Source organism: Molossus molossus, unplaced genomic scaffold (genome assembly GCF_014108415.1).
Source record: "Molossus molossus isolate mMolMol1 unplaced genomic scaffold, mMolMol1.p scaffold_m16_p_5, whole genome shotgun sequence".
Taxonomy (NCBI): Eukaryota; Metazoa; Chordata; class Mammalia; order Chiroptera; family Molossidae; genus Molossus; species Molossus molossus.
In genome coordinates, this window is record NW_023425388.1 from 95,172,524 (window position 1) to 95,197,409 (window position 24,886).

Below are 24,886 nucleotides of genomic sequence, written 5' to 3' on the forward strand. Positions count from 1 at the left end.
GGAATAGAGGGATCATATCTCGACATAATAAAGGCCATATATGAAAGACCTACAGCCAACATCATACTCAATGGACAGAAACTAAAAACATTTCCATTAAGAACAGGAACAAGACAGGGATGTCCACTTTCGCCACTCTTGTTTAACATTGTACTGGAAGTCTTAGCCACAGCAATCAGACAGGAAGAAAAAATAAAAGGGATCCAAATTGGAAAGGAGGAAGTGAAACTGTCATTATTTGCAGATGACATGATATTGTACATAGAAAACCCTAAAGACTCCATCAAAAATCTATTAGACTTAATAAATGAATTTGGCAAAGTAGCAGGATACAAAATTAACGTCAAGAAATCGACGGCATTCTTGTACATCAATGATGAACTCACAGAAAGAGAAACTGAAAAAACAATCCCATTTACCATCGCTCCAAAAAAATTACGATACCTAGGAATAAACTTAACCAAAGAAGTAAAGGACCTATTTGCAGAAAACTACAGGTCATTGAAAAAAGAAATAGAGGAAGATATAAAAAAGTGGAAGAACATACCCTGTTCATGGATTGGAAGAATTAACATAATTAAAATGTCCATACTACCCAAAGCAATCTATAGATTCAATGCAATCCCCATCAAAATACCAACGACATATTTCATAGAACTAGAACAAATACTTCAAAAGTTCATATGGAACCAAAAAAGACCCCGAATAGCCACAGCAATCTTGAAAAAGAAGAACAAAGTTGGAGGGATGACATTACCAGATATCAGGTTATACTACAAAGCGACTGTAACCAAAACAGCCTGGTACTGGCACAAGAACAGGCATATAGACCAGTGGAACAGAACTGAAAACCCAGAAATGGACCCAAGGCAATACGCTCAATTAATATTTGACAAAGGTGGCAAGAGCATACAGTGGAGTAAAGACAGCCTCTTTAATAAATGGTGTTGGGAAAATTGGACAGCTACATGCAAAAAAATGAAACTCGACCATCAACTTACACCATACACAAAAATAAACTCAAAATGGATAAAAGACTTAAATGTGACCCGTGAATCCATAAAAATTCTAGAAGAAAATGTAGCCAACAAAATTTCGGACATCATACGGAGCAGAATTTTCACTGATACATCACCTAAGGCAACAGAAATAAAGGAGAAAATGAACACATGGGACTACATCAAACTAAAAAGCTTCTGCACAGCAAAAGAAACTATCATCAAAATGGAAAGGCAACCCACTGTATGGGAGAACATCATTGCCAATGATGTATCAGATAAGGGGTTAATTTCCAATATATACAGAGAGCTCATTCAACTCCAAAAAAGGAAGACAAAGAACCCAATTAAAAAATGGGCAGAGGAGCTGAATAGACACCTCTCCAAACAGGACATACAAATGGCCAAGAGACATATGAAGAAATGCTCAACATCACTAATCATCCGAGAGATGCAAATTAAAACAACCATGAGGTATCACCTCACACCTGTCAGAATGGCCGCCATCAACAAATCATCAAACAACAAGTGTTGGCGAGGGTGTGGAGAAAAGGGAACTCTAATACACTGCTGGTGGGAATGCAGACTGGTGCAGCCGCTATGGAAAACAATATGGTGCTACCTCAAAAAATTAAAAATTGAACTTCCATTTGACCCAGTGATCCCACTGCTGGGAATATACCCTAAGAAGCCTGAAACACCAATCAGGAAGAATATATGTACCCCCATGTTCATAGCAGCACTATTTACAATAGCTAAGATCTGGAAACAGCCCAAGTGTCCACCAGTAGACGAATGGATCAAAAAGCTGTGGTACATATACACAATGGAGTACTATGCAGCGGTAAGAAAGAAAGATCTCTTATCCTTTGAGACGACATGGAGGGACCTGGAAAGTATTATCCTAAGTGAAAGAAGCCAAGCAGAAAAAGACAAATACCACATGATCTCACTTATATACGGAATATAATGAACATAACAGTCTGAGGAATACAGTAGACCCAGACACATGGAAGTAGGGCACAGACTGACATCCCTCAGAAGAGGGGATGGGGGGTGGGGGGGTGGGAAGAGATAAACCACAGAACTTATATGCATGTATGCATGACCAATGGACATGGACAACTAAGCCGGGGACAGGGTGGAGGGGGGGTAGGGTGGGGGGTGCCAATGGGGTAAAAAGGTAAAATATCTGTAACAAAAAAATAAATAAAAATTCATAAAAATAAATAAAATAAAATAAAAATGGGTAATCAAAAAAAAAATAAAAAAAAAAATAAAAAAAAAAATAAAAGGGCTCCTTGATTTCAGTAGGTGTCTTGGGATGGTGGACATGGTTGTGGTAAGGCAGCAGGGCCCAAAGACTGATTAGAATGATACAGTCACTAGCCACGTTTTATAGTAGTTCACTGGTTTTGGTACTCCTTGTGCTACAAGATTCTTCCCCTAAGGGACATGAAGTAGTTTACCATGTAACTAAACTGGAGAAAAGAACTATGGTTACTGGACACTGGACACTGGATCCCAAGTGAAGATAATCTCTAGGCACCCAAACACACCCTATTATGAAAGTCAGGTGATCAATGGAGTTTTGGTCTGGATCGGTCTCTGCTTTCCCATTTCTAGAAAGCAAAGTTGAAACAGATATGCTTAGCAACTGATAGAATTAAGCAACTAGCTTTGTATAATCAAATGATCATTATATTCCTAATTTGGTGGCTTATCAAATAGAAGAGTTTTAAGTTACTATTTAAGAAGTTAACCTTGTTCTTTTTTTTTTTTTATAGAGTTAACCTTCATATATGAAGTTATCTATCATTTCATTATTATATAATTGATCAAATGACATCATAAATGTAATTTATGAGATAATGGCAAATTTTCTTTAACAGCAAAAACATATGTAAAGGCCACTCCTTAGGATTATCAAATATACTTTTATTTAAACAAGATCTTCCCAACCAATGTGCTACAGAGGTGGTTTTAATTTGATAACTATAACACTAAATAAAAATTATCTTCACCAATTTTGAAATTTTCTCACCTTCATTAGAAAATGGAACATGCATACAGATATATAATTATGTTCATTTTAGATACACTTGAAAGTTTAAGGAGTATATTTTATATATATAACATACAAATGTGATACAATATAGATGCATAATATTTTTAAATTTGGGTTCTATATTCATATGTAACCTGTATGTAGGTCTACTTTTATCACTGATGACATGAGTGACCTTGTGTTAATTTCCTCCAGTTTCTCTAATAAGTTTTAAAAATACTTTTTCTTTCTTGTTATTCATGTAATTTCAAAATAAAGAACATATTCCATTATAGGAGGTTAAGAATCATGAAGTTTCTGATGTAAAATGTATACATAGTACCAAAGATGTAGTAATAATAATAGCATTATTATTAATAAAAGCATAATTTAGATAAATAATAAAGGTATATTTAATTAATCTTGACAAATCAATTTGAATTAGGTCTTCTTATTCTCCCCATTTTAGAGATGAGAAAACTGAGGTACAAACTGGTTTAATTATTGTCCCAAGATCCCACAGCTAATAATCGGTAAGGTCAGTATACCAACCTCACAACTTGGCCCCACCATCCATGCTCTTTATTGCTTTGCTACATAAAAGTAAAGACCTAGGGCTAAGAGAAATATGTTGACATGATTCCTTTGCTGCTATAAGGAACTGTCCTGATCAGCAAAATAAACACAAGATGCTTTCATAACCAGATAGCAAAAACAGAATAAGGAGGAAGAATTTCTCACACAAGTGAGAGTAGTCAAGTATACTATATAAGCCCCACTCTCAGTTCTAGTTATGAGGATGTTGCCTAACAATACCAAGATTACAACACAGAGAGAAGCATGCAAATGAAGTAACTAGTGATGAGAAGTGAAATCATATGTGTTTTAGGTAACTCCATCTTAAGGGGACATCTGAAGGGAACACTGTCAGTAGAAAACAAATACATTTTCAGACTTGGATTGTAAATCTAAGGCATTGTGACTGCTTGCTCATGAACTTTAGTGCCCTATGCATTTTGCCCATTGACTTTTATATTTGACATAAACAAGGGTTTCTATGAATCTACATTATTTGTTGACGTCATTACTTGGGAAAAACTCTAGTGTAGACTGTAAAATGGCAGAACTATTTTTTTTCTTTTGACCTGTTGACACTTGGCTGAGAAACATGGCAATTGTAGAACCTGGTATTTGTGTTTTCTCTACATGACCTTTATTACCTTGGGAGAATTGAGCCCACATGGAGGGGTGATTGGCAAGAAAAGAATGTAGATTTTGTTGTTGTTATTCTTGTTACATATACTGTATAATCTTGAATGTATGGGACACTTTGTTTCAGTGTGACAAAACTAGTTTAAACTACTTTGATGTTGGTGTGCAACTAAGTATTCTGAAATGTTTAAATACAGGTTTTCATTGAATTTATTGGGGTGACATTGGTTAATGTAAGTATACAGGTTTCAGGTGTACACGTGTATAATCCATCACCTGTATATTTTATTATGTGTTCACCACCCCAAGTCAATTATTGGTTCATTCTTAAGAAGACTCCTCACAGAGTATACAAATCAACATCAGCAGCTCTAGTCTTAGTATAAAAAGCAAGCACCTTCTGTCCTTTTGAGCTGTATAAATTCATAAACAAACAAAACTGAGAACTCTGCTAGTCTAACTGTTCCATCCCTGGACTTGAATCAGTTACTTGGACAGGGGAAGATGATAGAATAATCTGATTTTGCAAACTTGGATTATATACACCAGTCTGCTACTAGGACTTGAGGCTAGCCCCAGTTAGAAATGCTAAAGGAGTAGGATAGAGAAATATTTACTTAAACAAATCCTAGGCCCACCTAAGAAATTACAAATTCACAGTTGTGTCTCCTTTCCTTTCTCTTCAAATATTCCTTCTTATTTCCTTTCCAGTGTTTCCATGCTTACCACTTATTGCCAAGGTTAGAACATTTAGATATATGAATAAAAACTAGATTTAAATGAAGAATACCTTAAACTTCCTCAATTATACACATTAGAAACAACTAAATAAAGATTACATTTAATAAAAACACTTCAATATTTTCATTTCAGAGAACTTTTTTACTAAAGTACAGTGTTACAAAAATTCCCCAAAATACAAACATCATTAAATAATTCATCTAAAAAATGCTTTATAAATGAACTTTCTATAAAATTTCAAAAGCTATGCTCACCCAACAAAGAATCTTGCTTGACTTGGAGATGAGCACAGACACTGATTTGTGCCAGTGGTAGTTCCTTACATTTTCAACTGAGGAGAAGAATATTCAAACTAGAAACATAACCATCTGGTCCCTGTCATCTACATTTTAGTATATGTTCTCTGTCATATTTCCCAGGTCCCCTTCATTAAAGTCATAAATATTAACTTGTACATTCAAAATTAATCTTTAAAATATCTGAATATTTTCTTCCAATTTCTCACATTCTCTAAGATTTTAAAAGAAAAATATTGAGAATTATTATATCTACATTTAATTTAATAACTTGTTGAGAACTTGTTTAATGTCTAGAGAGTTTGTCTCTTACTTCATATATCCATATTTTAATATTAAGGTTATTTTTTATTATAAAAAGTTATATATATATTTATCATTTCATAAATTTGTAAAGGTATAGAAAGACAAAAAAGTTTCCCATATCATCATCTAGAGATGATCACTGATACTATTATAGTGATTTTTTTCCCTATGTGAATGTAATTTAAACAGTTAAGACCACATCAATAAACATTTTATCTTGTTTATTTTCAATAAATATATAAGCATTCCCTCCATGTAATTAATTGTCTTTGCTTCAATTATTTAATTTTACCATAAAAATATATAATTTTTTTTCTACTTCTCAATACATATATTCATGAGTCTGTTTTCTGAACTTTAAATTTTCCATTGGATTGTGTGTTCTTGCACTATCATCACGCTTTCTAGCTTTAAAACCAGTCTTGATCTTTACAGAGAAAGTCTTGCCCTTGTACTCCTTTAGAATGACTTGACAATTACATTTCCCTATAAATTTTAGAATCAGATTGCCACTTTCCACACAAATATACATCCACACAGTTCTGTGGAAATTTTTATTAGGATTTTACTGAATCTATCAATCAGTTTGAGGATAACTTTACCAAGTTTTCTCCATTCACTTTATTTTTTTCTATTTCTCAATATATTTTAATATATAATCATTATATATTCATCCATTTATTTAGGTCTTCTTTAGTTTATCTCAATATTATTTTTTTGTCTTAAATATCTTTCATTAGATTGGGTTTAATTTAGTTTAATATGCTATTAAATGCACACTTAATATGTATATAGTATATATTTTAAAGTTTATTTTAAGTTTTTTTGCTACTGCAATAATTTTCTTACTTTTTTCTTGGACTATTGAGCATTTGGGTTATTTTAAGCTGAATGTGTCTATGTGTGTAATTTGGGTGAGGTGAGTGTGTGTGTAACTGTGTATGTGTGAGATTGTGAATGATTTCTCTGGATCCCTTAACAATGCATTGTTGCAATTAAAATGTTAATTTTATAGGTAAAAATCAAATTTTATTATCTTAATTTTCATTTCTTTAATTATTAGTGAGATTGAATATTTTAAAATGTTTATTAGCCATTGTAACTGAATAATTAATGATTCTACAAGCTACGAAGAAACTCTTATAAAAATATTAGCTGATTTCTAATCATAAGCTTTTTATGCAAAAGCATTTATGTAAGCACTGTTTTATTCTGTATAATACCACTTTATTATGCTTTCAGTGCATCTGAACCTTTAATGTCCTTTCATTATGTCCTTGCTACTAATTGGATTCATTTATTCCACTATCCCATGCTGAAAATTTCATAGACACTTTTTTTTGTGGCAAAATATGTTTTAATACTTATTGTATCCTGACTTATGTTATATGCTATGAGAAAAAAAGAGATGTATATGATTTATTCCCCACATTCAAGTAGTTGACCATCTAGTAGGAAGAAAGCCATGTGTACAGCCAAATATAAATAAGGCTAGAACAGAATCTAAAATTAGCCAACCACAGGATTTCAAGTGGAACATAAAATTTACTTTGTAGTTTAATTTATTTTGCCCTGTTGCTTTTTTTTGGTGTTAATGAATCCTACCTGACCACCTAGGGAAAATGACTAAATCCATGAAAAGACTGAATTTGAAATGATGTAAAAATTATATCAAAAAGGATCGGAGTAATAGGAAAAAAACCTCATTTGTTACCGTAATATTAGACATGGGATTGGAATTTACAATTAGAATGGCATTTGCATTCCTTTTATCATGATTTCAGGTTAATTTATAGATTTGTTCATGGAAACCTGGAATGTGTTCTAACAGCCCCACTCTCCCTTAAAGATTCTGGATCTTCTCACGCTGCAGGTGTTACAATTAATTAAACCAATGTTTCTCTTTTACAAGTATTATGATTGTGATAGCTAATGGTGATTATTCTAGATAATATTGTTAAGCTCTCACTTTCCAGCTTAGGGGTATGACTTTCATTCTGAAGTGTTGATTGTTTCTTATCTAACTTTGAAAATATGATGAGATGCCTTTTAAACTGATGTCTCCTATATTGTCTAACTATGGAAATTTATATGGTAATTGAAAATCTGATAAGCTATGAGTGGCATAAGTCTACATAATAAAGCAATCATAAGCATTGACACATTGGGCAGAATTCAATTTGGTCTGCCTTTGCAAGGGAAAAAATCCTATCACATGCTGAAGAGTTAGAAAGGGACCTGGAAGATAATATTCATTATCTAACAGAATTCTCTTTATTTTATCTACAATCTGCACATGTCTGGAAAATTTTATTTCAGAATTTCAACAAGATGAGTAAAAGAACTACAGGATCACAGCCCTCTGGTTAGCATTTTGTTCAGTTCGTTTATTCAACAACTATATTTTGATTGATAAGTTTATGAAACAAGCCACTCTACAACACACAAGAAAGAATCAGATATCACCCTTGACATCTAATACATGTCAACTCATTTATACTAGATTTACATTATTACAATCTGGGTACAGATTTGCACTTACTAGCAATGTGACCCTGTAAAATTGGCTAATCAAAACTGTCCTTTTGTTAAAGAAAAAAAGAATAATACCTATCTATGCATCCATCCACCCACCTGGTTGTGTGGATTACATCATATATTATTATATAAGCCCAATCACTGACATAGTAGGCACCCCAAATTAGTTTGGTTTCTGTGGGCAGCTTTGACGTAGCTCCCAATCTCTTAGAATTCCCATCCTTATAGAATACTCTTTCCCATTGAATGTGAGCTAGACCCAATGACTTACTTTTCAAGAACAGGATGCATTTGGAGTACAGATGTCACTTCCTTGTTTAAATGGCAAAAGACCATGATTTCTCTCTTGTTAGTGTTTTCTTACTTTCACTGTCTCCCTCTCCTTTATCTCCACAGCTTGTTTACTTTGATGAAGCCAGATGTAATGTTGGAGACACCCATACAACAAGAACTAAGGCCCTCAGTCCACCAGACTATGAGCAACGAGATTCTGCTCACACGCACTGAGTGAACTTAGAGGTGAACCTTGTTCCAGCGGAACCCTGAGATATCTACAGACCCCACCGGTACGTTATTGCAGCCTTGTGAGAGAGTGGGGCCAACATCCTGATTTCAGTCTATGACAGACCTGGAGCGGAGAAGCCACCAAATCCATGCTCTGACGCCCAACCCACAAAAACTGGGAGATAATAAATGTGAGGTGTTTTAGGCTGCCATGTTTAGGAGTAATTTGTTAACAAGCAATAAGTAACTGATAGTTTATCGCCCACATTTCTTCTCTGAATCTGCATTTGCTGATCTGTAAAAGATGACAGATAAATAATGCATGGCCTACTGACTTCAGAGGATGTTTGTAAAGTTTAAATATAATATGTATAGAAGAACTTAGCAAACTGTCAAGCACTCTACAAATATAAGCTAATTTTAAGGAATAAATGTTAAAACAATTGATTAATGTCACAAGGTAATTACCACTTACAAGCACCTAGTATGTTGCAGACACTTGCCAAGATACTTTAGAAATTCATCTAGTTGACACCACACATCCATAAAAGAGGCATCATTATGTCCATCTCACTATTGAGAAAACTACAGTTTAGCAGCTTAGTGACTTCCAAAGACTAAGATGGGATAATTGAAATTCATCAACCAGAAGATATGGTTTTAAAATCCACATCCTTTCCTCTATGAAATTTTATTTGTTTTCAAAAAATTATGTATCTTATAGTGAGTAATGTCGGGTTCAACCAATATCTCCTTAATTGAGGGGTTCCCGAATTCTCCAGCTGTTGAGTATTGGTGGCTAGAGGCTCCAGCAATCTTCTCTGAAAAAAACCCTTGCAGAAGGGAGGCATCTGGAGTTTAGGACAGCCTGACACAGGCTACAATGTGCATGTTCAGTATGAGGACAACGCTGTGCTGTAATGCATGCTTCAGAGTTTCCCACAGGATGAAGCCGAAGACCATCTCCAGATAAGATCATATCTCTGACATGCTTTTATTTCCTTCCTGATTCTGCTTCATCACTCCACTCAGAGTCCTTCCTCCCTCAGTTAATTTTCACCTATGTTTGCCTCAGCTTCTGCCTCCAGACAACTCACCTAAAACAATCCTTTGGCCCTGGCCAGTTTGGCTCAGCAGTTGGAGCATTGGCCTGTGGACCAGAGAGTCTGGGGTTCGGTTCCCACTAGGGGCACATACAAAAAAAAAGACAATCCTTTGCCCCTCTTATTTTCTACTTCCCCCCCCTCATATATTCCCATCTCCCAATCCCATGTACATTTACACAGAAATATGTTTATTCGAACCTTCAGGTTATAATTATACAGGTTATTGAAGTTACAAAAGGATGTACTGAGACTCAAGAAGTATTAGGCCAACGCTTGTAGATTTTCTGACAGATGCCTGACATTTTTTCATGGCTCTGTGACACAAAACCTGGGTATACCGATATGTGGTTATTCTTAGGGGAAATGCGGTTTCTTTAGCACATCTTTTATATAATTAATTTTTAACCTTGTTCATTTTATTTATAAAGTAATATATTTGTGGTAAGTTTTTCATTTTAATCCAAACTGATATTTTATTAATTTTGAATATTGTCTTTTTTTGTGTGGAAATTCTTATTTTATTATCCTGTGGGTGTAAGTCATCATACGTTCATTTCTCAGTCTTCTCAGTAGTACTGTTACTACTGGACAGTTCTGGCCTTTCTGTTAGAGTGCTTTTAGAGGGCAGTGGGCCAACATTCTGCTTCCTTTATGTGTTATTTTCTATTAACTTTTCAGGACACATGTATATTGACACTCTCTACTTATGGCTCCATGTAAATATAAACAGAATGCTTATTGCCTTCTCCTTAAATGCTGCTCAGTGAGATAATATCAGCCCCATAAATCTCTCTATATGAATTTAGGTTATATATACTTGCACCTGGTTCAAACAATTTCTAAGTAATACATTTCTGTTTCTTATTTGCACTAGCTATCTAATTAGGAAAGATGGGGTCTTTGTGAAGACATTATCTTCAATATTTCATGAAAAAAAATAAAACTTTTACAACAAAGGATAGCATATTATTACCATGTGTTTACATGGATGTGTGTTGTCTTTGCTGAAATTAGCTATGTCTAAATTCTGAGGCTGTTTTATGTGACTTGAAAACAAGTCCCTCTTCACATGATATAAATTCTACTTTAATAGGATATCTCAAAAATGCTACAAAAGCCCTGGCTGGTTTGGTTCAGCAGTTAGAGCATTGGTCCATGGACCAAAGAGTCGCAGGTTCAGTTCCAGTCAAGGGTACATACCGTGATTGTGGTTCAGTCTCCAGCCCTGGTGGTGTTCTGCGGGAGGCAAACAATTGATGTGTCTCTCTCACATTGATGTCTCTCTCTTTCTCTCTCCCCCTCCCTCCCTCTCACTCTGAAGTTAAATAGAAAAATTATTCTTGGGTGAAGATTTAAAAACAAAAAACAAACAAAAAAATGCTACAAATGAAGGATTTACTCTCTTAGAAACAATTTCTGATCCAGTTATATCTGAAATAACCAAGATTTTTCATTATCTAAGATCCAAGCTCTACTACATACAGTAAGTTGAAAGAATAATAATATGGACAATATTTTTATTTTAAATTTATATACATATGTATAGATGTACAATTCTGATGTGTGAGGACTTTTACCCACACGACCAAGCAATTCTGGAACACTAGCTGATGTCCTACAATCGAACTCAATTCTGATACTGTCAACCTGGAGACAGCATCAGATCCTACAGTGTAAGGGCTCAGTCTTATAAGAGTGCCCACCCCACCTCAGGTGCTAACCCTTTTATCAAGTCCAAATTGTCACCTGTGCTTCTCACCAACGGGCTACATATTGGAGTTCTAACAACCCCCTCCTTAGGTTCAATTAATTTGCTAGAGAGGCTTACAGGACTAGGAGAAACATTTTACTAAAGAGATTACCAGTTACTTATAAAAGGATATAACTCAGAAAAGCCATATGGAAGATATGCGTAAAGCAAGGTCTGGGAAAAGGCATAGAGCGTCTATGACCTGTCCTTGCACACACCTCTTCCTCAAATCTCCACATGCTCATCAGCCTGCAAGCTCTCTAAACCCCATTCTGTGGGTTCTTTATGGAGGCTTCATTATCTAGGCATGATTTATTAAATCACTTGCCATTAGAAATTAATTTAAATTCCCAGTTCCTATCCCCTACCCAAAGGTGTGGAGCAGGGTGGACAACTACTAAGTTTTAATCCTCTTATTACATGATTGATTCCCCTGACGACCAACCTCACAACCCCTATCCTTAGGTTACCCTCTCCTTAGGTTACCTAGGCATTTACCAAATATTATCACACTAACATAATAGACCTCTTTATTGTTCTCATCACTTAGAAAATTGCAATGGTTTCAGGAGTTCTGTGCCATATGTATATTTTTAGTATAAATCACAACCTGTACGCATGTAAATATTTACATATGAATATTCATAACTATGAACACTTAAGGTATAAGTACAATACAACAAGCACTCATACAGTATTTACCACCCAGATATGTGATACAACATTACCAGATACATAGGTATCCTCTGCTTATCGCCCTGTCCTATCTCACAGACATAACCATAATACTGAATCATTTGCCATTCTATGGTACAGCATCCTCAAAATGGCCACACATTTTCGCATTCCTATGTACAGTACCCTTTACAATGTGACTTTGAATTTTTTCATGAGGAGGTAAAACCTGGACTTTGCTCTGTTAGTTTTTTGGACCAATTTGACTATGATAGTGAATGTTCTGTGTTATCTTGAGTGAGACATGGTACCTAGATATGTGGTTGATCATTATTCTGAATGTTTCTGCAGGAATGTTTTGGATTAGAGTAACATTTAAACCAGTAGATTTTGAGTAAGCAGACTGGCCTCCATAATGTGGTGGGCCTCATTCAACCAGTTGAAAAAACTGAAGAAAAAAAGACTGACCTCCCCCGAGCAAAGAGAATTCTGCAGCAGACAGCCTTCAGTTTTGAATTGCAACATGGGTTTTCCCCTGCGTCTCCAGTCTGCCAGCCCATTTTTCAGATTTGGACTTGACAACCATCATAATTGCATGAGCCAAGTTCTTAAAATAAATAGATTAAATGTAGAGTATTGGTCCTCTTTCTGTGGAGAACCCTGACTAATATATTGCCATGCAAAAAACAAACAAACAAACAAAAAAAGAAACAAAAACAAGCAGCAAGCAGAGGTTTACAAAATGCTTGAATAAGCCTCAAATTCTCTTTGTGCAAATGCGTCTCCTTGGAACCATGTGAACAAACCCAGGCTAGATGGCTGCGTGATAAGAAGCACAGCTAACTCCATCATTCACGTCCATAACCAGCCTATGTCTAGACATAGAAATAAAGAAACTAACAGCTGCCCACAAGTGCATGAATAAGACAAACCAATGTCATGCAGAATTGGAATGAACCACCCAGTAGGCACAACTCAAATTGCCAGCTCACAGATTTTGAGATTATTTGACTACAGTATCCAAGCGGTTATTCAATGTCTCAGCTTGCTTTCTCCTGAATAAGGGATCCAAGAGGGAGAGCAAATGATTACCCAAGACAAAGCCATGGTCTTTTATAATCTAAATTTGGAGAAAACATACCAGAAGCACACCATATGTATTACTCACAGACACCTTCCCTGGTACATGTGGGAAGAAAATATTCTACAGATGTTTGTCAAAGGAGAGGGTCACTAGGATTCTTTAGAGGCTGGCCAGCATAGAATTTATGTCTTTCAGTGAAAGTTTGATAATTCTACTTTAATACAGCTTTTGTTAGATTCAGACTTAGATCCCTCATTTTATTTTATGGGTAGTTATTACTTTAAATGGCATTATAAAAATTTACATTTTTAACATTTTCCTTCTGGAATGTAAAAATAAATACAATTGACATATATATTGAGATTTTATAGAGAGTTTTGCTAAACTCTTCTTATTAATTCTGAAAATAATATCTGTACTTCCTTTTTTGTATGATTTTGAAATAAACATTGTCATGTAATTAATGAGAGATCTATTTCACACTTTTTAATCTCTATTTCATAGAAAGTGCGATAGCAGGTATTAGCTAATCTAAAACTAGGTTTTTAAACCATAATTATTAAGCATTATGATTGCTAATTTAGTCTTTTTTTTTTTAAATCCTCACCCGAGGACATTTTTTTTTTTTTTTATGAATTTTTATTTATTTTTTTGTTACAGATATTTTACCTTTTTACCCCATTGGCACCCCCCACCCTACCCCCCCTCCACCCTGTCCCCGGCTTAGTTGTCCATGTCCATTGGTCATGCATACATGCATATAAGTTCTGTGGTTTATCTCTTCCCTCCCCCCCACCCCCCATTCCCTCTTCTGAGGGATGTCAGTCTGTGCCCTACTTCCATGTGTCTGGGTCTACTGTATTCCTCAGACTGTTATGTTCATTATATTCCGTATATAAGTGAGATCATGTGGTATTTGTCTTTTTCTGCTTGGCTTCTTTCACTTAGGATAATAATTTCCAGGTCCCTCCATGTCGTCTCAAAGGATAAGAGATCTTTCTTTCTTACCGCTGCATAGTACTCCATTGTGTATATGTACCACCGCTTTTTTATCCATTCGTCTACTGGTGGACACTTGGGCTGTTTCCAGATCTTAGCTATTGTAAATAGTGCTGCTATGAACATGGGGGTACATATATTCTTCCTGATTGGTGTTTCAGGCTTCTTAGGGTATATTCCCAGCAGTGGGATCACTGGGTCAAATGGAAGTTCAATTTTTAATTTTTTGAGGTAGCACCATATTGTTTTCCATAGCGGCTGCACCAGTCTGCATTCCCACCAGCAATGTATTAGAGTCCCCTTTTCTCCACACCCTCGCCAACACTTGTTGTTTGATGATTTGTTGATGGCGGCCATTCTGACAGGTGTGAGGTGATACCTCATGGTTGTTTTAATTTGCATCTCTCTGATTATTAGTGATGTTGAGCATTTCTTCATATGTCTCTTGGCCATTTGTATGTTCTGTTTGGAGAGGTGTCTATTCAGCTCCTCTGCCCATTTTTTAATTGGGTTCTTTGTCTTCCTTTTGTGGAGTTGTATGAGCACTCAATATATATTGGAAATTAACCCCTTATCTGATAAATCATTGGCAATGATGTTCTCCCATACAGTGGGTTGCCTTTCCATTTTGATGATTGTTTCTTTTGCTGTGCAGAAGCTTTTTAGTTTGATGTAGTCCCATGTGTTCATTTTCTCCTTTATTTCTGTTGCCTTAGGTGATGTATCAGTGAAAATTCTGCTCCGTATGATGTCCGAAATTTTGTTGCCTACATTTTCTTCTAAAATGTTTATGGATTCACGGGTCACATTTAAGTCTTTTATCCATTTTGAGTTTATTTTTGTGTATGGTGTAAGTTGATGGTCTAGTTTCATTTTTTTGCAAGTAGCTGTCCAATTTTCCCAACACCATTTATTAAAGAGGCTGTCTTTACTCCACTGTATGCTCTTGCCGCCTTTGTCAAATATTAATTGAGCGTATTGCCTTGGGTCCATTTCTGGGTTTTCAGTTCTGTTCCACTGGTCTATATGCCTGTTCTTGTGCCAGTACCAGGCTGTTTTGGTTACAGTCGCTTTGTAGTATAACCTGATATCTGGTATTGTAATCCCACCTACTTTGTTCTTCTTTTTCAAGATTGCTGTGGCTATTCGGGGTCTTTTTTGGTTCCATATGAACTTTTGAAGTATTTGTTCTAGTTCTATGAAATATGTCGTTGGTATTTTGATGGGGATTGCATTGAATCTATAGATTGCTTTGGGTAGTATGGATATTTTAATGATGTTAATTCTCCCAATCCATGAACAGGGTATGTGCTTCCATTTTTTTATATCATCCTCTATTTCTTTTTTTAATGACCTGTAGTTTTCTGCAAATAGGTCCTTTACTTCTTTGGTTAAGTTTATTCCTAGGTATCGTAATTTTTTTGGCGCGATGGTAAATGGGATTGTTTTTTCAGTTTCTCTTTCTGTGACTTCATCATTGATGTACAAGAATGTCGTCGATTTCCTGACGTTAATTTTGTATCCTGCTACTTTGCCAAATTCATTTATTAAGTCTAATAGATTTTTGATGGAGTCTTTAGGGTTTTCTATGTACAATATCATGTCATCTGCAAATAATGACAGTTTCACTTCCTCCTTTCCAATTTGGATCCCTTTTATTTTTTCTTCATGTCTGATTGCTGTGGCTAAGACTTGCAGTACAATGTTAAATAACAGTGGCAAAAGTGGACATCCCTGTCTTGTTCCTGTTCTTAATGGAAATGTTTTTAGTTTCTGTCCATTGAGTATGATGTTGGCTGTAGGTCTTTCATATATGGCCTTTATTATGTCGAGATATGATCCCTCTATTCCTACATTGCTGAGTGTTTTTATCAGAAATGGATGCTGGATTTTGTCGAAGGCTTTTTCAGCATCTATTGATACGATCATGTGGTTTTTATTCTTCATTTTGTTGATGTGGTGTATCACGTTTATTGATTTGCGAATATTGTACCAGCCTTGCATCCCTGGAATGAATCCAACTTGGTCATGGTGAATAATTTTTTTGATGTATTTCTGGATCCGATTTGCTAATAAGTTGTTCAGGATTTTGGCGTCTATGTTCATCAGGGATATTGGCCTGTAGTTTTCTTTCTTCGTAGTGTCTTTTTCTGGTTTTGGAATTAGAATTATGCTGGCCTCATAGAACATGTTTGGAAGTCTTCCTTCTTCTTGAATTTTTTGATATAGTTTGAGGAGAATGGGTGTTAGTTCTTTTTTGAATGTTCGGTAAAACTCCCCCGTGAAACCATCTGGGCCTGGGCTCTTCTTTGCTGGGAGAGTCTTGATTACCTCTTCAATTTCCTTAGTTGTAATTGGTCTGTTCAAGTTTTCTATCTCTTCCGGGAATAGTTTTGGGAGACTGTGTGTTTCTCGAAATTTGTCCATTTCGCTTAGGTTGTCGAATTTGTTGCCATATAGTTGTTCATAGTAGTTGTTAACGATCTCTTGTATTTCGGTGGTGTTGGTTGTTACTTCTCCTCTTTCATTTCTGATTTTGTGTATTTGGGTTCTCTCTCTTTGTTTCTTGGTGGGTCTAGCTAAGGGTCCATCAATCTTGTTTATCTTTTCGAAAAACCAGCTCTTTGTTTCATTGATCCTTTGAACTGTTTTTTTGGTCTCTATGTCATTTATTTCTGCTCTGATCTTTACTATTGCCTTCCTTCTACTTGCTCTGGGGTTTTCTTTTTGTTTGCTTTCTAATTCTTTAAGTTGTGAGGTTAGACAGTCAATTAGAAATTTTTCTTGTTTTTTGAGGTAGGCCTGTAGTGCTATGAACTTCCCTCTCAGAACTGCTTTCACTGCATCCCATAGATTTTGTGTTGTTGTGTCTTCATTTTCATTGGTTTCCAGGAAGTTTTTAATTTCTTCCTTGATCTCCTCGGTGACCCATTCATTGTTTAATAACATGCTATTTAGCCTTCATGTGTTGAAATGTCTTTGCATGTTCTTGTTGCAATTGATTTTTAGTTTCATGCCATTGTGATCTGAGAAGATGCTTGATATGATTTCAATCTTCTTGAACTTGTAGAGATTTAGTTTGTGTCCTATCATGTGGTCTATCTTTGAGAGTGTCCCATGTGCACTTGAGAAGAATGTGTATTGTGTAGTTTTGGGGTGTAATTCTCTGTAGATATCTATTAAATCCATTTGGTCTAGTGCTTCATTTAGAGTCTCTGTTTCCTTGCTAATTTTTTGCCTAGAGGATCTATCCAGTGCTGTCAACGGGGTGTTGAAGTCCCCTGCTATGATTGTATTGTTGTCGATTTCTCCTTGGAAGTCCTCCTGAAGATTTTTAATATATTTTGGTGCTCCTATATTGGGTGCATATATGTTTATCAAGGTTATATCTTCCTGTTGGATAGATCCTTTCAATATTATGTAGTGGCCGTCTTTGTCTCTAGTTATGGTCTTCATTTTGAAATCTATTTTATCAGATATGAGAATTGCTACCCCAGCTTTTTTTTGCTTTCCATTTGCTTGGAAAATTTTTTTCCATCCCTTCACTTTCAACCTATGTGAGTCTTTTGTTGAGAGGTGGGTCTCTTGTAAACAACATATAGATGAGTCGTGCTTTCTTATCCAATCAGCTACTCTGTGTCTCTTTATGGGAGCATTCAATCCATTAATGTTTAAGGTGATTATTGATATGTACTTATTTATTGCCATTTTTGTTTAGTGTGGTTCTATTTTTCTTCCCATTTCTACTGCTAATTATAGCAGTCCTTTTAACATTTCTTGCAGTGCTGGTTTGGTGCTAATGTATTCCCTTAGCCTTTTTTTGTCTGGGAAGCTCTTTATTTGATCTTCTATTCTGAATGATAGCCTTGCTGGGTAGAGTAGTCTTGGATTCAGATTCTTGTTTTTCATGACTTTGATTACTTCATGCCATTCTCTTCTGGCCTGTAGTGTTTCTTGTGAGAAGTCAGCTGAGAGCCTTATGGGGTTCCCTTTGTAGGTAACCTGTTGCTTATCTCTTGCTGCTTTTAGGATTCTCTCTTTGTCTTTAATTTGTGGCATTTTAATTACTATGTGTCTTGGTGTGGGCCTGTTTGGGTTCTTCTTACTTGGGACTCTCTGTGCTTCTTGAAATTGAATGCCTTCTTCCTTCTCCAAATTGGGGAAGTTTTCTCTCACTATTTTTTTGAATATATTCTCTATCCCTTGCTCCTTTTCTTCTTCGGGACTCCTATGATGCGAATATTATTACGTTTCCAGTTGTCCCATAGTTCTCTTAAGCTGTCTTCCTGATTTTTAATCGTTTTTTCCTTTTGTTTTTCTGATTGGTTGATTTTTTTTTACCCTGTCTTCTAATTCACTGATCCGGTCCTCAGCTTCCCCTACTCTGCTTTTTAATCCTCCCAATGTGTTTTTCATTTTGGATATGTCATTTTTTATCTCTTCTTGTTGGTTTTTAATTTCCAATTGGCTTATTTTCAGTGTCTCTATGTCCTTACTCATGCCGTTCAGCTTCCTCAAGATCATGGCTCTGAATTAGAGCTCTGTTAACATGCCTAGTTGCTCCACATTGATCTCATCTTCTGTGGAGGTCTCTTGCTCTTTCATTTGGCTTCTGTTTCTGTGTTTCACCATTTTGGCTATCACTGTGGGCTTTGGAGCCGGTCAAGTTCTCCCTGTGGGTGTTGGTGTTCTGCTGTTTGTGGCTCCCTCTCCTGTGTTTAGATGAGCGAGGGATGACCCACGTTGAACACCGCTGTCAAGTCTTACTTTCCTGGTTAAAGTTGCCAGCCCAGGAAATGTACTGTTATCCTCTAACTTTTTGCCTGGAGGCTAGTAGTCTAGGATACTTGATGAGTTTTGGGTTGTCAGTTGATTGAAAAACTCCCTCTGGTGCTCAGCCAAGGGGCTTTCACGAGGGTGGGGCAGATGCTGGTTGTTAGTGAGCCTCAATTAGCACTTCAATGGCCCACAGGCTGGGGTTGGATCTCCGAGGGAGGGGCTGCTGCCTCTCCTCAGAGCCCTGGGAAGGAGCAATGTGGCCACTGTCCTGGGTGGCTGCACTCAGCCAAAGCTCTGAGCGCCCTCCAAACCCCGAGTGTCCCGACTCAGTTCCAGTCCAGTCCGCCCTCCCTCTGCCGGGGCCCAAGGTGAGTGGCTGTGGCTGTTTCAGCCTCTGTCCCGGCTGCGCTGTGGGGCCGCCTGGGAGTGTAACCCGAGGGCGCTGCTCCCAGCTAAGGCCGCTGCCGAGCTGCGGACCGTGGGCTCCCAGCCCCGTCTCGCGCCTTTGCAAGCCTACCGGGATCTAGTCGGTGTCCCTCGTTGTATGGTCCTCGCAAGCTGCTTTTCTGTTGGTTTTTCCCGTTGATTTGTCTGTGTTATAGTTGTAATTCCAGTTTGGTTCTGGGAGACGGTCTGTGTAGCTCCGTTCACTCCGCCGCCATTTTTTGGTTCCCCGAGGACATTTTTGCATTTATCTTCAGATAGAATGGGAGAGAGGCAGGAAAAGGGAGAGAGGGAGAGAGAAACATGGATGTGAAAGAGACACATTGACTGGTTGCCACCGACACGACCTCAACCAGGGCCAGGGACAAACTGCAACATAGGTATGTGCCCTTAGTGGGAACTGAACCCAGGACTCTCTGGTCCACAGGCCAACACTCTAACCGCTAAGGGCCAGGGCTCTTACTTACTCTTTACCAGTTTCTTTCTGTTCTGATATTTAGCAATGAACTTATTTTATTATATATACTGAATTATATTTATTGCTTTTAGTACATGTAGTGAAATGACTATCCTTTTTGTTTATTTAATGCATTATTGTGGTTAATTACAATATAGATTTTCTTAAAATTAAACCAATCTGGAACAGTGAAACCCAACTTTGTCATGCCATACAGACATCTTAATACATGCATTACTATGTTTGCATCTGTAGGCAATAGGGTTAACTGTAACTTTCCTGCCTCATTATCATTATTGGTTTTGATATTGTTTACCAAATTTTATTGTTGGCCACACAAAATTTGCGAGAGTTCTCTTTTTCCAATCATTAGATGAATTTGGTTAGGTTTGAAATGAAATCTACTAATTTTGGTAGAAATTATCAATAAAGTCATCTGGGTCTAATATTGTTTTAAAATATTTTGGGGTAGCCCTGGTCAGTGTGGCTCAGTTGGTTGAACATCATCCCATGAACCAAATGGCTGCGGTTTCAATTCCTGATCAGGGCACATACCCAGATTGTGGGTTCAATCCCTGGGTTAGGGCATATATGGGAGGAGCAACTGATTGCTATTTCTCTTTCTCTCTCTCTCTGTTTCCCTTCCTTCCTTGCTCTTTAAAAATCAATAAAGAAACATATCCTCAGAGGAGGATTAAAAAAAAGAAGAAAAATATTTTGGGGTAAAATATATTTTATCTACCAATTCAGTAGTTTTAACAGTTATATTTCTATTAAGAGTTTCTATTTCTTTTTAAGTAAAAGTTGAATATTTTTTCAAGGAAGAAATGTATTTCATCTAAGTTTCACATTTAAACTGTAATTTTTAATAATAAAATTTTAATAAAACAGCTAACTGCATAATCTCTGCTGAATATACATATATTTATATTAACTTTTCAATCATAATATTGTTTATTTCTGACATTTATTTTTTGGAATTTTTCTTATAAGATGTCCTCAAGTTTTATAGTTGTGTTAGTTTCAGAACCAGTTTTTAGCTTTGTGGTTTTTCTGTATTTTATATTACTTTTATATCTCATTAATATTTATTCATGCTTATCTTTGATTGTATTAATTATTCTTTGACTCTTTGTACCTATGTAATTCAATGCTTAGTTTACTAATTGCCAGATATATTTCTTCATTTAAGTTGTTCTTACATTATCATAAAGTTGTGACATGATATTTTCATTATTATTCATCTTTGAAAATTTTTAAATTCATAGTTTTTTTTTTAAAGTGGTTTATTTAATATTTGGGTTATTTAATCATTTTAGAATTTTCTCTTGAAAAAATTTACAATTTTTGCCTTATATGTGATATTTTTTTATTTCCACATTTGTGCATAATATGTATTCTCTAATAATTTTCTTTATATGTTTAACAGAACTTAATTTTTTAAAAGAACTTAATTCTGCTTTATGTTGTGGTGCTGATTTCTCCCACTATGAAAGACTCTTTATCTAGTGCTGTCAATATGTGACTTACGTATTTTGTAACTACGTATTTCATTGATACATACATGTTTAACAGTGTACATATCTTTAGGAAATGAACATTTTATTATTTTTACTTCGATTTGGTTTTACTTCAAAGTAATTTTATATTGCAATAGTCTTATAAGTTATCTTTTAATACTTTCTTTTCATGAAATATTGTTTCTTCTTCCCCTTTCAATGTTTGTGTGTCCTTAGTTTTATGTATAATTTTTGCAAACAGTATATAGTTTCATTTTGTGTGTATGTGTATTCTTATCCAGTCTAGCCATTTTTATCTTTTAACTGAATATATTATTCCATTTGTATGGACTATAATCATTGCTATACCTATATCTATTTCTACCATCTTATCTGGTGCTTTATATTTTATCCATGCTCTTCTTGCCTTTTTTCTCCTTTCTTACATTATTTTATTTATCTTCTCTTTCATTTCATTTCTATTATCAGTTTGAAAAACTTATTATTTATTAAAACCACTAAAATAAGAAAATAACATGTTTTTATAACAAAGTCTAAAATTATAGTTGATTCTTTTCTTGATACCACAATGACTGAAACATGTTACTTTTAACCTTTTCTTTAGTTGTCTTTTTTTTTTTTCAATACCAGAAATTATTACTACTATTTATACACCATCCCTGAAAAAAAACAAATGACCAAATCTGGTAAACTGCCTGCATCAGAACTCTTCAGTGCTGGAAGGGCTGGACGTGTAATACAGACAGTGGTCTACCTTTACTGTCTGGAAGCCTCAATCAACACTGCTTTATAGAGTGTTTGTTCCACGATATGGGATCCCCTATAACATCAAAAGGCCAGGAACCCAGTTTAGAGCAAAGGAGATGCAGGAGAAGGCGCATGAACACAGGCTCCCTGGTGACATCCCCAGAAGCTGCCAGTCTGATAGGGCAGTAAAATGACCTGTTGACACAGCTGAAGAGGAGGGTGCTCTTCTCCAGAGCACTGTGTACTCAGTGATTCAAAGTCCTTTGTGGCACTTGTTTCCTACAGAAGGACATGGGCCTGGAATCCAGGCAGCGAGGCAGGAGTTGCCTTGCTTAAGACAACCAGTATCTCCCTATGGGGCTTCATGCTCCATGTCTCCACAGCTCTGGGCTCAGCTGCTAGAGGTCTTGGAGATACAATAAGAGACCCTTTGAAATAAAGCCACTGATACTAGGTCCTGTGTAGGCACTTTATATTTCCTATATCTAGAGACCAGGAAGCAAGATCACTATTTTGCCGGCTAACTGACCTTGATTGTCAGCAAGAGGCAGGGCTGCTCCTACAGAATGGGAGCAGAGAGGAACACGTGTGAACACTTTTTGATACTCCTGGCCTCACTGCAACTCTGAAGGAACAGGTAGAGCAACTCAGTCCGAGAATGACACGATGACTAGGGGCTCACATGGCTCAGCGATGAGAATCTCAGTTATATCACCAAGTTAGCCACTGAGGCAGGAAGAGGTGGTAGCTGGGGGTAAGGAGGGATCTGGAAGGCACAGTTGTGAAGGGAAAGAAAGTAAACTAAAGCACCAAACCAAATGGCACTGACCTCCCTCTTAAGTTTCCTTTCAGAATAAGCGCTCCACTGAATCCTGCTGGAACTGTTCCCTGAACGCAGGGAAAGGGTATCTGGGCAGCACGAGGACTGGGTAGTGGTCATAGAGGTGTGCTGCCCAAATCCTCCAGGACAGGACTTACTGCCCCGCTATAAGAAGTGAAGGGGTTGAGAAGTACAGATTGGTAGTTACAAAATAGTCATGAGGATGCCAAGTACAGCACAGGAAATGTAGTCAATAATGTAACAACAATGCATGCTAGGTGGGTACTAGAAATATCAGAGGGAACACTTCATAAAGTATATGATGGTCCAACAACTGTGCTGTGCATCTGAAACTAATACAAAGCAATATTGATTGTAAACTGTAATTGAAAATAAAATAAAATAAAATAAAAAGTATATGTCAGGTCCTTCAAGGTCTGCCTCAGTTGCAAGGTCAGTACTTCCCCAGGCAGCACACATTTGGTGATTGAGCAAAGGTAACTAACAGAAAACATTTGTTCCAAATCTCATCCCCATTTGACTGGGTTTTATCAGGTCTGTATTACAATGTGATGTCTTCCTCTGGCTAATCCACCTTGTTCTCCCTTTCTTTCATAAGAATTGAACCCATGTAAATATTCTGAACTCCACACTCCATGTAAACATTTGCTTTCAGAGACTGTGACACTCCAAATACTTTGTCTTGTCCCCAGAAGTACGACATTTTCAGAGTGGCCAGTTTTTACTCATTTTACATGATCTGGGCAGGTTGGTTGAGCAAATAAACCAAGACCATCCAGTTTGAAAATAACTGAATTGCTCTGTCGAATGTCTTGTCTTCCTCTGAGACTACAAAAATGATCATTATTGTGCATCTGCCCATAGAATTCCCTGGCTTTCAACCCTGTGGCTTGAGCCACCCTCTGAACTCATATTCCAGCAGACACTCCTGAGGGTTTGTATTCAGTGACTTATTAACATTTGACTGTCATCACCTCGTTTAGTGTTATAATGAGAATATTCTAATAGTGTTCATTGAAAAAAGGATAGTTAATACAAATTATACAGACAAATATGGTCAAGTGAATAATTTTAAGATAACTTTAAAAAACAAAAAACATAGCAGCATCCACCCTTCACACCACCAAAACTAAAATAAACTAAAATAAAAACAAATAAGACATTGTCCTTATGGTCCTACTCATTCTCTCTTGATTGTTTTTCATACAATGCAGTAACTTGAATCTTGGTATAGACAGAAGTGCTAACTCAGGCATTATTATTGATAAAGCTGATGGCCAACCAGGACACAATTTAAAAGGAACTGCTTGAAACCTTTCATAGACCCACTTATTCTTGAATGTGAATTTACAAAAACATACATGGGCTATGAAGAAGTTTTCTCTCTAAGCATCAGTAATCATAAGCAAATTATGTAGACTAAAAACATCCAATTTCTACTCAGACATCATACAAAGAAGAAAAGAATATTTCTTCCCTAAAGTGTTGGGAGAGAAGAAAAATCAATTTAGAATTTTGTACCTTGAAAAATTACCCTTCAAAAGTGAGGGAGAAATAAAGATTTTATCAAACAAAAAAAAAAAAAAATTGAGGGAATTGCTTGCTTAGACGACTTTGCAGGTTTTTACAAAGAAGGAACATAATTCAGATTAAAATTTTGATCTATATAAGTGATAAGGAACATTGGAGAAGGATTAAGTTAAGATGGAAACTTTCTATTCATCTTCTTAACTGATCTAATAGGTAGCAACTTTTTCAAAATAATACTACCACACTATATTCAATTTTGTATGTTTATATACAAAGCTTCATTGAAAAATCAATACTTTATAGAAAGATACA